This window comes from Idiotropiscis lumnitzeri, chromosome 22 (assembly GCF_059441095.1).
Source record: "Idiotropiscis lumnitzeri isolate Australia: NSW breed Sydney's pygmy pipehorse chromosome 22, RoL_Ilum_1.0, whole genome shotgun sequence".
NCBI classification, from domain to species: Eukaryota; Metazoa; Chordata; class Actinopteri; order Syngnathiformes; family Syngnathidae; genus Idiotropiscis; species Idiotropiscis lumnitzeri.
This window is the reverse complement of record NC_142412.1, coordinates 2,988,286-3,003,433: the sequence shown is the minus strand read 5'-3', so window position 1 is coordinate 3,003,433 and position 15,148 is coordinate 2,988,286. Positions and strand designations below refer to the sequence as shown.

Genomic DNA, 15,148 nt, shown 5'->3' with positions numbered 1-15,148 from the left:
ACTGATTAATTATTAATTTGGATCCGCGCGCGATAATGTTTGAAGGCGATGAACGCGTCTTGTGATTGGATATTAATTTTAATCAGAAATTTTCCATTTACAATTCAACCCATTATTTGTGGTTTCGGCCTTCCAGAGTTTCACCTCTCACCTACTCGATGGTTATTCACTGAGAAGTATATCGTCCGACAATCAATTCATGCCTTGTGTAACATGGTTCATATTAATTCTTGCTGTCTCTCTTTTCTTGTCCTCATGCGAGCACATTGCTCTGTTCAAGCCTCCGTCAGGACATTCTCAAAAGAAATTTGAAAGATTTTCAACAAAAGTAATCAACACCAGGATAAGACCCAGCCGATTTTTCGCCATGCCCGATGAGACTGCCAACCTTCCCCGGGCACGGGCGGTGCCAAGCGGCCCCTAGACGTCAACTGGTACAAAGCACTCAACCAGGACGGGTACGTCGCGTCACTCAGGCCTCCATCAAGAACTTCCAAATCGTCCACGACAACGTTGTTTTTGTAGAAAATATTAATACTTTTATACGTTTCCAATGTACATTTCCACCTTTATATAGTGTAGAAAGGCATCCTGAAGCCTGGAAAGCACTTCCTGTTCATATTAGACGTTAAAAAATATAAAATTTTTCGCCATGCCCGATGAGACTGCCAAGTTTGGTGAGTTTTTGTGCATGTTTCGGGGGGGAACCGCTTCCCGTTCGCTGGACGGGAGAAGCACCACACTAAAGGCACATTTTCACTGTTGGATGCCCTCCGAGACAAGGGAGCCTTCATCCTCTCTACCACCTGGAGCAGCATCTTGGCGGAGTGAACGGACAGCGGGCATTTTTTTAAAATATAATCGCAGGTCTAGTTATCGCTAATTCATGAAATGGCTTAAAAACATGCAGCAGAGAAATGTCTTTTCCCCCTCGTCTTCTTCCACATTAAACATCAAATATGACCCAAAAACAAGAATGGAAGATGATGGCCGCCCGTTTAAAGAGTTACAATACACACTTACAATAAGATATTGCGCAAAGAAGGTTGTTCGGCAAAAAATCTCACAATTTTATCCCGCTCCAATGCAATACAACAATAATTGAATTTTATATATATATATATATCCTAATCTTTACTTTCGGCAGTCTGAACAAGGACATAGTGTCTGTTCCTTTTGATAGATATTTATAGGGTAGGCTAACCCCAAGAATGTCTTTACAAAAATATCCTCTACAGCCCCACTAGTCGAATCACATTATTTTTTATTTTGCATTTGTGTGAAATGAATTAAGCAGCAAAATCGAACAAACAACCGAGGGGGCGGCCATTTTGCCACCTGCTGTCGACTGAAAATGACATCACAGTTGCTCAGCAAACGACCAATCATGGCTCACCTGTTCCATGAAGACTTTTGACCTTATTATTTCGGTACAGAGACTTATACAACAATGTATAATTGCTGATACAGGAACTACAGTTTATCATAAGTTTACATACCCTGTAAAACGCGAGCATGCCCTCCTCCTCCGGAGCTTCCATTCGAGAAAGGTGGAAATTTACATTGGAAACGTTTGGTTTAGCTGTTATAAAAGTTTGTTTTTTTAGTGCTGTAAATGCATTAAAGACATCCTGAAGCCTGGGCAGTCAATGTGTGAGGTTCAGAGTTTGGTCGATAAGCCGCAAAACAGGAATCCCAACGCAAACACGAATGTAAATCTCCACACTTGAGAGGATAACTCTGTCATTGTCTGTCGGACCGTTCCGCCCGAGACTGACTGCTGGGTAATATGATCAGTCCACTTGAGAGCTGGCCACTCGGAGCACATCAATAAATGTCTGGGCTTTGTCAAGCTGTTGAAATGGGCCTCTGCACGGTGCCCTTTTAACGAATCTGATTGAAAATTGGCTAGAAAAGACTCAAGAAATTAATGACTTTCCAGGCTTCAGGATGCCTTTCTACACTATATAAAGGTGGAAATTTACTGGAGGGGCGTCGGTTTTGCCGTTAAATTCTGAAGATAGATTATTTCACAGGTTAACAAATTGGTCATTTGGAAAGTTTTGGACAGCCTCGCGCTCCACCGCTCTGCCATCCTGGCAACTGGTAATGCTCTCTTGACTGTGTTTGCTTTATTATTGCTTGGTACTTTCAATGGGCACTGTCTGAGGCGGGATTCGAACCCACGCCTCCTGGGGTCGGGCCTGGTTAGTACTTGGATGGGAGACCGCCTGACAAGCCTGACAAATGGAGCTCATCCAGAACCACAACTCCACTTGGAGCTTCTCGGGCCTCGTCATCTCCCGCTGGGAGGCCATGCCGCAAATGTCATCATATGGTCTGTAAAAACATTGCACCTCTTTCTAACAAAAATCTGACATTTCCAGGGGTGTGTAGACTTTTTTCATCAACTGTAGACACTGAAAATCATTAATAATTCTAACCAGGATGTGATATCGACAAAGGAAACGATAACAAAGAAACAAAAGGTCTCCAAACAGCTCCAGGGCATAGAAAACGACTTCACTATGGTGACTTAGAAAGTTGAATGCTCTGGCCTTCATTACGCTGTGAAAAGGTGAAAAACATCAAGAGTCAGTGTTATGAAATGAATAGAAATGCATGGATCATGATGGAAGATGTAGTGAAATGGAAATTGTAGTTTAATATTTTGTCTTCTCTACTTTTTCAGACTTTGAGCCCCCTGCAGAACATGTAGAACTGTCCACAGAGGATACATCTGATATCCCTAAAATACCCTTCAAAGCTCCCGGATGCTCGGTCGTGTTCCTTTCATTCACATCATTCACAACAAACATAAAAATAAAAAAAAATTAAAAAAAATCAAGATTTATTTAGCGTATTTTCCTAACGAAAGAGCGTCTATGTCATGTATTCTAGTGTTTCCGGACCTTTATCCCTGCTTTTTCAAAAATATCACTCCACACAGGCAAAGATCAGACCCTCACAACCAAAACATATCTGTGATATAAAGCTTGATGGATAAACTGGTGTTATTAGTGGAACGTATGAGTGGTATTTGAAATCAAATACAAACAAACGTTTTTCTTTTTCAATCATATAAATTGGGATTTTGCGATTGAATTGTTTGACCCAATATTTGGGGCTGGACCGGAGGAAGCTAACGTTCGTAGCCAGCTAGTTTAGCGCGAGTCCGGTCGTCGCAGCAACCAGGAAGATGCCCGTCAGACTGTCGCGAAAACTGAAAACACACATTTATGTTGTCACATCAGCGAGCGCGCGGTTGGTCTCGGTCCCCATTAACCGCGATAACCGAGGGTTCACTGTACTCCATAAAATTTACAAAAAGCGAGGTGAAACACTCAACCAGAGCTGCTTTTTTTTAACATTTCTCGAGGGCCATGGCGCGGTAATGTACACTAGTTGTCAGCCAATCAGACCATGTAGACCAGGGGTGGGCAAACATTTTGATTGGGGGGGCCACAATGGGTTCAGTGTTTCGCGGGTCTAAAAAATATTCGGGGGCATTGTAGTTTCGCCGAGCGGCACGACGGGGTGCTGGAGCGGTTAGACGGCCGGCGTGCGCCGAAGAAGAGCGTGGGCGAAGAGGAGAGTGGACGAAGAAGAGCACGTTCCCCCGGACACGATGGGTGGCGACGTTTCGCGCGGTTCGGACAGTACGCATATCTTTCTATTTTTTTTTTTTATAAAAGTATAGAAGAGCAGAGGGAGCTTCCATAAGGGCAAACTTAGGGGCCGCTTGGCACCGCCTGTGCCCGGGGAAGGTGCTCTTATTCGGGCCAAGTGTGACACACGCCCGCCCTCCAGGACCTCCTCTACAGAAGCCTTTTTTTCTTTTTGCTATTCGTTTTAACGCACGTGTTGATTTGACAGTCAAATGGCGCAGTCCTCCTCATTGCGTGCGTACATCTCAGTAAACGATATCTATTAGCCCAATGGCGGTCTGTAATCATCTCGGAAGCAGCAGGTAAGTCAGAAAACATCTGAGAGCAAGCTTATTCCAGAGTTTACAGAGGGAATTACAGAGAATGACGCAGGCGCAAAGATAATCTTTTCCCAATGAATCTGATCATTTCAAAACTTTTCTCACCTATATTTGACCTATATATTGTACAACTCAATAGATATGTTTTTTTTTTTTAAAATAATTTCTTAAACAGATCTAAAAATAACTGAAATCAGGCGGTTGCATAAGTGTGCACACCCTCTCCAATCACATGCAAATCAATGTTCAACGGAAAGTGCCTCAAATCAATCCCCAATTAAATTCCAGCTGTTTAATTAAGCTTTTCCTGGCATTTATTTATTTATCTAGCTTTCAAGTAGAAACCCGAAGCTTTCGTGCTTACCCCGACTACTCTTTTGAAGTGTTCGCAATTCCTTCCACCTTGTCTAAGCGCCCATTTCCAGATGAAGAAAAAAAAAGCCCCAGAGCATGATGCTGCCACCACCAGGCCTCCTCTGTATCTGTAAAAATCAGTACATAGTCCTTTAATTTTAATATTTTTTCATAAATTTCAGTCATCCGTCGTGGTTATGTGTTCTGGTCTGAGAGCATCTGCTAAATTGCTAATGTAGCTGTCATCTTATTTTAAGTCTAGATACGTATTGATTGAAATACAAAGACTTTGCGAATGGAATCCATGTCGTACACGCAGACAGCCGATACTCGATCCCTGGAAACACCAAATAACAATGCTTTTGAAACATCGCCATGCTGGCTCCTTTATTAATGGTGGACATCTAACCAACCTTTACATAGACATCTTACACACATCGAGTTTGTGTTGCAGTCGGTAGAAAAGAGGCAATTTCAAAGATCGCTGTTAAACCATCTTCGAGATCAGACAAACCTCCTTTTCTGAGGCGACACTTCGTTCGTTGGAGCTCGCAGCAAAGGTGGCGAAGCCATGCGCAGCAAACTGAGGTCCATTGTCCGTTATCAAAGTCTCAGGCACTCCATGACGGTATAAGTAAGCGGGTTGATAATACATTGATGTACTGGGAGTCGTTTGCCTTGCGACCAGTCCAAGCATTGCCTGTTGCAGAGTGACCAATTGAATGTAAAGAGGGCCTTTGAAATGCGTGCAATAGCGTTGTGTCACGCGGGCTCCTCCGAAAACCCCCTCGTTGTGCAGCAGCGACCGCTACGAGGTCCCCATTGTTTTTGTGGAAATTATTATTATTATTATTATTAGGGCCCGAGCAGTGACCGCTGCGAGGTCCCTATTGTTTTTCTATTACTGTTCTGTCATGCAGACTGATATCGGGCCACAGGACACGGTCGTCTGTGTTGGTGCTGGTGGGATTCCCGGAGGGGCGATGTGGCGTGACGTGCCTCGGAATACATAGACACCTTATTACTCCAATAGCGTTCACCAAGCTTCCTCAAAACTAAGCACTCACTTGTGTTCTGAAGCAGTAAGTGCTTCTTGTTGGGGATTTCAATATTATGTAATATATAAATAGAATGATTTATTAAGGGTTAGGTTGAGCAGTGCCCATTGAAAGTACCAAGCAAGAACAAAGCCGAAAGGGCATGTCTGTCACTTAGTGAGCACGGTATCATGCTTATTCAAGTCTAACAACAGATACTGATACAAAATATAGATGAAAATCTGACAAATATACTAACATCTTTAATAGAAACATGCAAATGTATTCACTATCCAAATTCAGTCGGGATCTGTTTCAACACCATTCTCTGAGATTGACAATCAAATTAATGACTTTCCAGGCTTCAGGATGCCTTTCTACACTATATAAAGGTGGAAATTTACATTGGAAACGTTTGGTTTAGCTGTTATAAGTCACCACTTTTCTTTTTTTTTGTTTTTTTCTTAAATTCCCGCTATCGTTGGTCATCTCCCATCTCAGAGGGCAGCCAATAATCCTTTGCGCTGTCCGTCTATGGAAACCACAAATCAATTCCTGCAGCCACATTTCATGTCTCAACAAGATGAATATAAATTACATGTGAATCATATCACCATGCTCTTCCTCTCTTTTGACACGGACCGCTCGGGCAGCGCTGGAGCCCAGCCTGGGTCAGCTGGCTCGGTGTTCCACGGCTGCGCGCCGTGTTCTGCCAAAACGTGAGCTTGGAGCGGAGGCAAGGCGTGCCCCCCCTGAAGACGGCTGCCAACTTATTTTTGATCGCAGTGGTAGCGCCACCAACTGGCATTTGCAAACATCTGCTTTTACTTTGGAAAACAAAGACCCAACTAGTAACTGATTTACTTTCAAAAAACTGTAACAGATTATTCAACGGAATAAATTTAGAAGGGAAACTTCTACCCATCAACAAATACATTGTTTTTCATCCTGGCAACTGGTAATGCTCTCTTGACTGTGTTTCCTTTGTTATTGTGTTTTCCTCTTCAACATTACAACATGAATGTCTTTATATTAAGTCAAAGCAAAAGCACATGCGCAACTGGAACTGGAAATGTTTCTCTTGAAAGATACTGAAAATCATCTGTAGAATGCATATCACTGTAAAAGCATACACACACACACACACACGTTTTCGTTCCCAATTGGTCTTTTCCAGGCTCGTTCTGTTGTCACGCCGCAAGGCCAAGTTACGTAGAGGGGCGGTGCTTGCCGACCAGGGCGATTAATAACGGGGGTGTTCAGTATTTTGTCACTTGTGTCAACACTAATGAAAACCTTTGGCCCCGTCCAGCATTTAAGTTGCCCATCCCTGGTCTTGAGTCCACTTTAACTTGGGCTCATCGTAGCCGGCTATCCAACACCCGAGATGGCACGTCATAGAAAGGGTACGTACTGGACTAAAATTCAGCCAAAGAATATCCTTCTGACGACCGCCCGTCCATTGCTGCGAAATATAAAAAAACATATTGTCATTGTGACGATTGCCCGTGCCGTGCCATGTCAATTTCCTTTGTTTTTATTGACACTTGGAGACTTAGGTTTCAGATTTGAAATATTTATAACTATTTCTGTCCGAAATATTATTTTTGCCTCTCGTGGTAGGTGGATATTTTACTAATAATAATAAAAATAATAACAATAATAATAATAATTGGGAACTTGTGAAGAAATGTGCCAACATGTGCCTGTAAACGCTCGCATCGTGGAAACATACGGCGGTTTCTTTGCGTCTTTCCCCCTGTCAGTCCAAACTCGGGGATAAAAAAAAAAAGAGAGTGTTGCAGCATTTTCAGTCCCGCATGCTACTCCTTCCACATTTTTCTTTTTCAGTCGCGCTCAGGAGACGCTCAGGTCTTTCAGGGTGTTCCTTTCATCCATTCTGCCGTTTGCGCCGAGGCATTTCGCTACCGCCCGTGCCCGCTCCCCTGTGTCGTTACATTTTCAAAAAAAATTGGGGTCTTTTTGGCATGCTGTCTGTGACCAGCTGTCTCAATTCTTGTCTGCTTGGTTCTAATGTGTCTTGTTTACAATGTTTTGTCATTGTGTTGAATTCAATCGGATCTATTTCTTCCCATTTTGGCTCGCTCCCACTCAATTCCATTCAAGTTCGGCATTACTTTTTGGCAATGCGCCAAGACTTCAAATTTGGATTTGATCAAAAATTGATGACAGAGTACATGACCTATTCGACTGCCTACATTCATGTTCCATTTGCGCCGTTTCAGTGAAGTTTTTAGGACAAGCGATCACGGTTTGAAACAACATATTTCTTTGCAGCTGTAAGGCACGAGCGGAGCGCGAGGCTGTCTATTGCACCGAACACGATACGCACTCTGGCAGCTGGTAATGCTCTCTTGACTATGTTTGCTTTGTTCGAACCCACGCCTCCTGGGGAGACTGCGACCTGAACGCAACGCCTTAGACCGCTCTGCCATCCTAATATCTTTAAATTTAAAGAAATATTTATCTAAAATTTTAAAATATATATATATATAATCGTGTCCGGGGGAACGTGCTCTTCTTCGTCCAATCTCCTCTTCGATTCTTGCAAAATTAAAATTGTATTCAGGTAGTATTTCAACTTTATTTGAATAGGGCCGATTAGTGCGGCGCAACGCCTTAGACCGCTCACATTTAGAGTACTGACAAGTGCTCATTTTTCGTGTTTATATCATATATGTACACACCTCACACTTATGCATATGTCGAGCACATTCCACACGTTCAAGTTCCTATGATCCTATCTTCTCGAAGTTGTACACATTTGAGGATACTTCTAAGTGTGTGGGTGTGTGAGTGTTGGCATAATTCATTCATGTGATTTTTTAGGTGTTTAAATAAACTTAATTGTCAATTGCATTTTTTAAAACCCTTTATTTAAACAAACAGTGCCATCAGCCCAATGTTGAACAGAGTGCACCATCTAGAGGAGTCCAAAATTACTACAAATGGTTCATGAAGCAGATTTGAAGCTTCATTTAGCCATCACTAATGTTAAGGCACCACGGTGTTGCAAATGCTTAAAATGTACATGTCTATAAGCAGAACTGTTTTCTCACCGTCATAATTAAACACCCCCTTGGATTTCTTCTCTTCGGTGGGAGGAATGAAGGTGCCCACTCCATTCCTTAATAAACCCTGTTACCCCCTCACCTGTCGCCTTTGGGTCCTCCTTCCTTCCCACACGGTTCAGGGAACCGCGACAGAATAATCCGGCCAAGTTAATGGACCCCGCGACCTCGGACCCCCTGGGAGAAGCGCTCGCCCACCAGGGCAGCGTGCTCGAGCGCCACGAGCGGATGCTGCAGGAAGTTCCGGGCTCCCTCCAGGCCATCCAACACCAGCTCTCGCACCTCTCTAACCAGGTGGGTTCACTCGCTTCCCCCCCCAACCTCCCCAGGGACGCGACCCTGGCTCCCCCGGCCGCCGCGTGGCCTTACGCGGGCGGTCGAGAGCCCCACGTTCCTACTCCCGAACCCTACTCCGGGGACTTGGGCTCGTGTAGCCAGTTCCTGCTCAGCACCTCCCTGGTCTTCGACCTTCAGCCCCACAGTTACGCTACCGAGCGTGCCAAGATCGCCTACACCATCAACTTGCTTCGCGGCCGCGCCGCCAAGTGGGCAACCGCACTGTATCGTGGTGCGTGACTCGCGGCCATATTTGGCCTCCGTCCAGCGCGGTCTCAATGCAGGTCGCAGCGAGTCAATGCGTCGTCTGGCGAGAAAGCCTCGCCAGGCGCTCTGGATCAATACGGCTGCACGGACCTCGCATTCTAGCAGGTACGGCTGCACCTGGTCTGGACAGGAAAGGAGTTATCATATGTTTGACTGTGTGGGGGGGACAATCTGTGATGGTTAAATTTCGTGCAAGGTAAGCAGAGCTGTACTAAGTTATATTGGATGCTGAGATTAAAGTTAAATAATACACATTAAATAAATTGGGGAAAATCTATTCAAACATTAAGAGGACAATTTTCTCAAACATGATTCCACAAACAAACCCTTCGATCTTAAATGCTCCATTGTATGAGGAAAGAAACAAAAGCTTGGAAAGGTGCCATGCTACGTCGCACTACCCGGGTGAATGAGATTGGGACCCTCAGCGGCAATAGGAGGGCTAGTCTCAAATTGAATTTGTCGAGTGTGTGGCCCAGCAAACCTTCTTTTGTGGTGTGTGGCCCGGTCCCGCTTCTGTGTTTGATACGTGGGCCAGTCTGACCTCTGCGTTTGAAGTGCCGCCATTTTGCTCCTCCGAATAGGAAATCCACAATTTTTAAATCTTCTAAATCAAATCATACAAGAAATTTCTATTGGAATCAGACCCTATTAACAGCTTGTCTTTGAGACTTCATGGTCTATATTTTCATTTGTACAGATTCAACGCATGAATAAAAGTAATTACCGTATTTTCGCAGTCATAAGCAAACAAAGCGCCCTGTCAGTCGATGCGTCCATTAAATGGACAAAGTACCACTCACGTCCAACAGCTCGTAAATTCACCCGGAGCTCCGTGCCCGAGGGCCGGCTATGCAGGCGAAGGCATTACGGATGACATCCTCGGGGTCGGTGCCATTCAGCTTCTCTCCGAACATGGTGAGGAACATGGTGAAGTTGATGGGACCCGGGGCTTCGTTCATCATGGCCTCGAGGTAGTCATCAGTGGGGTTTTTCCCTGAAAAAAACAAAAGTGTGTTAACTACTGATAAAGTCCTGCTGTAATTGGGTTTACGGACTACCTAGCGAAAATCACAAAAATTTTAAAGGTTGACTATTGGAACCAGGGTTATACCCATTTGAGGTATTGTAATTTAATAACAAGTTGATGTCCATTTCTATTTTCTATTTGGGCTGTGTTCCAACATAATGTTGGACAAAACAACGAAAAATGCATTTCGCACTTTGCCTGTCAGCTTTTCAAATAGGCTTAGGTTTTTGCCAGCACTTTGTATGACACTCTTTAGCATTATCGAAGTGCTACAAGAGGGCTACCTTCTTAGATGCAGTAAAATATGGAGGGTTGTGAATTGGTTTCTCTGAATGTTTGTCCTTTCATTCTATATAAAAAAAATGGGAAAATGATTTAACTAAATACTATTGGCGGTTCACCTTTCGCGGGTTCAGTGCTTCGCGGGTCTAAAAAATATTCGGGGGCATTGTAGTTTCGCCGAGCGGCACGACGGGCATCCACAAGACACGAGAGTGGGTGGGTGAGGGGGTAAAGCACTAATTCCGAGTAAGACAGCGCCGCCAAGTGGAATCAAAAATTTGTTTTTATTTAAATTTTCACATTATGCACGGTGACAGACGAATCAGCAGATTCATTTTAAACAACACCTTACCTGGTTTCTCGCGGAATGTCTATTCTCGTCGTGACGGTGTGGGAAACATGCAAACTCCAAACAGGAAAGCCGGAATCAATCCCGCGACCTCTGCATTGTGAGACCATCGTGCTAACAAGTCGCCCACCATGCATCCCTGCTAAATTAATGCTTCTCTCTATATAATTAGGCCTGCAAGCTTGTGTGACAGCTGCATTGTGCAGCATATATTTGTTGGGAGGAATCAAAGTAGATGACATCCAATTGACCCAGGAAATATAAAGGCATATGCGTGACCATATTTTGTCTAATACATTGTAACTGGGAGTGTCAATATAATAGACTATGTGGCTTTTGGCACACCAACCAGTGTGGATGCAGTGAGTGGTTGCAATTTTTAAATGGAGCATGACGAATGACATTCATGTAAAGGACTGGTCTGAAAGGGAGGATGGAAGAACAAATAATGGACTTCAAATTCGGATTACATAAAAAAAAAAACATTGTTGAGTTATTAAGCTCATAAAGTTCCCTGAAAAACTGTATTGAAGCAATTTATACAATTGAGCTTGTCAAGACAAATTACAATTTGATACAAAAGAAGAATTAGGACACTTTGTGAAGAATATCCACTTCCTTGCAATATAGGATGCTGAGAGTTATTTTGTTTTTGTTAGGTACAAAGTGCCAAAACACATACAATTTCCTCTCAAGGCACTTTTGTGTAACACAATTAATTTTATGTAACACATTATTTATACAGTGCATCCAATAAATCCAACCTTACTTTATACAAAGTGCGGTGAGCGAGGGAAGGAGGCGAGTTCTCGCAGGAAAGTGAGTGTTTATGTCCTGACATGGCAGCCAACACTTTTACATGGCATAAAAGCTGTCACAAGAGACGCGTGTGGGCCACAAAAAAATGTGCGGCTGTGGGTCACGGGGTAGCCAGAGGTGTGTTGCGTCAGCGTTAAATCACAGTCGACCAAGACTACAGCGCACACCGTCACGCGGCACTGACGCTGTTTGTTCAGTCACTTGCTAACACACTTGACCCAAATTTCAAATAATGCGTCATCAAACTGAACCGATGAGATGCAGCTGTTAAAAAAGGAAGTCACATATTTAGGCCGCATTTTGACTGAAAAGGGGCGCAGCGACTTGCTGCTATAGCGTAGGCTGCCCTCCGCGTTATACGTGAACACGAAGTGCTCTTTGCGAAGCACCAGCGGGTTGGTCCGCCGACAGGAACAAGACGAAGATGAGGAGGAGGTCACCACAGGCTTGAGCACGATGTCGCTGACACGACGCAGCTTGCCTCTTTCTCGCACGTACACGCCGCTGGCGTCCATTGTTGATGTCGACTGCCTCTCACAACACCATCGAGTTGATGTGTGTTTCTGTTCCCCGGTCGACCAACGTCTGCACCCCTGCGCCTTTTTCTCTCGCTACCTCTCCCCAGCGGGCGCGACCTGCTCCGGGGACAGTGGCAGGTGGGGAGTTTGACTGGGGCGGCCGGACACATCTCCGTTTCGATGTCGTCAAACAGTAATGAGAAGGAGCTGCAGCCAAAGTCTCTCCCAAACTATCATAACCTCGTTTCACGAACGCCGGGCCGTCCCCGACGGAGCATCCACGCGGTTGAACTTGAGGGCCACTCGGCTCACATTCAAGAAATTTGTCTTTGGATGCAAAGATTGTCTGTTTGGCTTCATATAATACAATTAATAAAAAAAACAAACATCTAATATAGTTTGAATATGTTTCCACGATTCACTTAAATCCCTCCATAGAATATTTTAAGGCAGTTAGTTTAAATGATTTTAATAGAGCAAGCTTGTTAGTTTTTTTTTAAGTTATTATGCAATTATTGGTATACAACAGAAAATACAACCCCCGTCTCTTCCTTTTATTTAATTTACACTAAGTCAATGATTCCATACTTTTACACATCCCTATTGCTGATTCGACATCTTTAAATCCAAATTCACAATTTGTTGTTACAAACACACAATGAATAAAAGTGAGTGTTCATCAAGAAAAAGGAAAATAGTTTCTCCTACTCGCCATGGGGATTTTAAAATTTTTTTTTTTTAGGTCTTCGTGTGCCCTGTCATTGGCTCGCCATTTCAAAAAAGCTGCACAACTAACGTATAAAATATTGATAAATTTGCTCGGCCTGATGTGTGTGTAAAGTAACATCGTGCCCGTTGGCACCAGGTCGCCCCCAAGGACCACATGAGTCAATGGCGAGTATGGCTCTGTTCTAGAAATAGCTCACCAGTGATGGGACATTGTGATTTCCAAGGACTGTTGAACCAGCAAAAGGAGAAAGAGAGGGAAGTCTTCAACAGAGAGCGGCTCGCCTGGAGTATTGTGACATCCTCATGGCCGAAACAGTCATCCGAGCATATATGAGGGCGACCTTGTTGATTGTCACATGTCAGCCGTCAGCGGTGGCGTGTCGGAGGAGGCAGGGGGCTCCACCTCCCGTTATGCCTGCAGGGGGCGCGCAGAGCAGCAACTGAGAGTGTAGTGGAGACAAAAGGGGAGATTAGAGGTCATGTAAGGCGGGTGCTGGAACCCCCGAAACTCAGCGAAGAGGTGAACAAAAAGTTTGCCCATCCCTAATATATACGTATATATACACAAGTCGTATCAAACGCCACGATTGATGATATACGACTTTCTGTGGCAAGTGGTGGTTTATCTTAAATTGATAAAAACAATAGTACTACGCTCTCGAATACTCTCACTTGGACACTCTCTACAAATAAAATAAAGCTTAGTTTGGATTGATACTAATTAAATTGAAAATTTAAAAATGGAATATTATAGGGAAAACAGTTGTAAGCTTATGAGAATAGTCGTTAGTACGAGGAGTTCTTTCTCAGGCACAGACAGAAATATAGCTTTTTTCTTGCTAGGTACTTTCAATGGGCTCTGTCTGAGGTGTGATTCGAACCCACGCCTCCTGGGGAGACTGCGACCTGAACGCAACGCCTTAGACCACTCTGCCATCCTGGCATCTGGTAATGCTTAGATCAAAATTATCAGCTCTGCCCACCGGGTGTCCAATTATGAATTTTGAGGCTTTATCATTTGCCCAATTACGTCTACGGGGCGACTCCCTCAGCTGGCTAACTTTAAATAAGCACCGCCAGCCGCATCCTTGGCTCTCTTGCTTCACCGCCACAACAACCTGTGAGATGGTTGAGAACACATAAGAGTAACATTTTGATTTTTTTAATCTACCTGAATGATTGTTTGTAATCAAAAAAAGGCATCCTGAAGCCTGGAAAGTCATTAATTTGATTGTCCACCGGTCAGTGACTTAAATCTGGGAGTCATGACCTCTGTCAGGGTGAGGACCCCAAATCATATATTATATAATCACGCACACGCGCCTGACATGCTGCCTCACACACATTCTCACTCGACTCAGAAACAAACTCATTTTTCTCATTAAGAGAAGTTAAAAAAAATATTCAAAAGAAAAAGTGTTGTCAAAGCTCATTTTGAATGAGTTTTTCATGAGGACGGCGTGGGTTCGAATCCCGCCATCAAGGATTGCATCACCATTAAGAGGTGAGAACACGGGCCATGGAAGTGGCATTAGTTGAATTCCAATATTGACAAGCTTGTTCATCTTGTCACGCCCCGCCGCGCCCGGCCGCGCCGGAGGGCCGCGGCGCGCGGACTGCCTTTCAGCTCGCCTGCCCCCCCCCCCCTAAAAAAAAAAAATAAAGCATACACCCAGCCTGGCCTCACACCGTGCAGATAAAAGTTCTGCTTCAGGGTAAATATACATATTCCAGGAGGCGTGGGTTCGAATCCCGCGGTCCAGGATGCTACAAGTGCAGAGATCAAATATTATTTATCTCATAAGGGAAATATTGGACAATCAAATTAATGACTGCCCAGGCTTCAGGATGCCTTTCTACACTACATAAAGGTGGAAATTTACATTGCTTTTACCAGTTGGTGGCGCTACTACTACGATGTAAAATAAAAAATGTTTTGGGGGGAAAAAAAAAATCTGAATTGTGTCCCATTCACACATGCATAGTTTGGGATTTTTCAGCGTGCCGGCAACGTGGGGGAACTCATTAGAGAAAGCAAATTGTTGCATTGGCGATCCTTAAGTTGACTCAGGCGATTAAGTCATAAGCCACACCGGCCCTCGAGAAAGCCAATTCAGAGTAACCGTTTCTGATGTACTCACATGCAATTGTGTTTATTAATGCAAATCAATTTGTATCCGATTAAATCTTAGTTTTATTAGACTAAAGCTGCATTAAAAGTTAACATTTTTGAAAGAAGAAAAATGAGATTAAATTGAAATCTGAACACGATTAGCTCCCCGGAGGTTGAACTGTTGGGGTCCTTGATACATTTGGATGCATATCAGTAGGCTTTTTGCCAGCCCCC

At 43.9% G+C, this 15,148-nt stretch overlaps 1 long non-coding RNA gene across 1 annotated transcript in view; it reads right to left on the bottom strand.

The window, feature by feature from the left end:
- Positions 1–9,290: 9,290 nt before the first annotated feature.
- The window catches only part of LOC148316137 (uncharacterized), a 53,746-nt gene continuing 47,888 nt past the window's right edge, over positions 9,291–15,148 (bottom strand). The window contains exons 2-3 of the long non-coding RNA XR_015840269.1: positions 12,999–13,241; positions 9,291–10,071 (exon numbers count right to left, since the gene is read on the bottom strand). This is a non-coding gene — a long non-coding RNA (uncharacterized LOC148316137). The remainder of the gene's footprint in view (positions 10,072–12,998; positions 13,242–15,148) is intronic.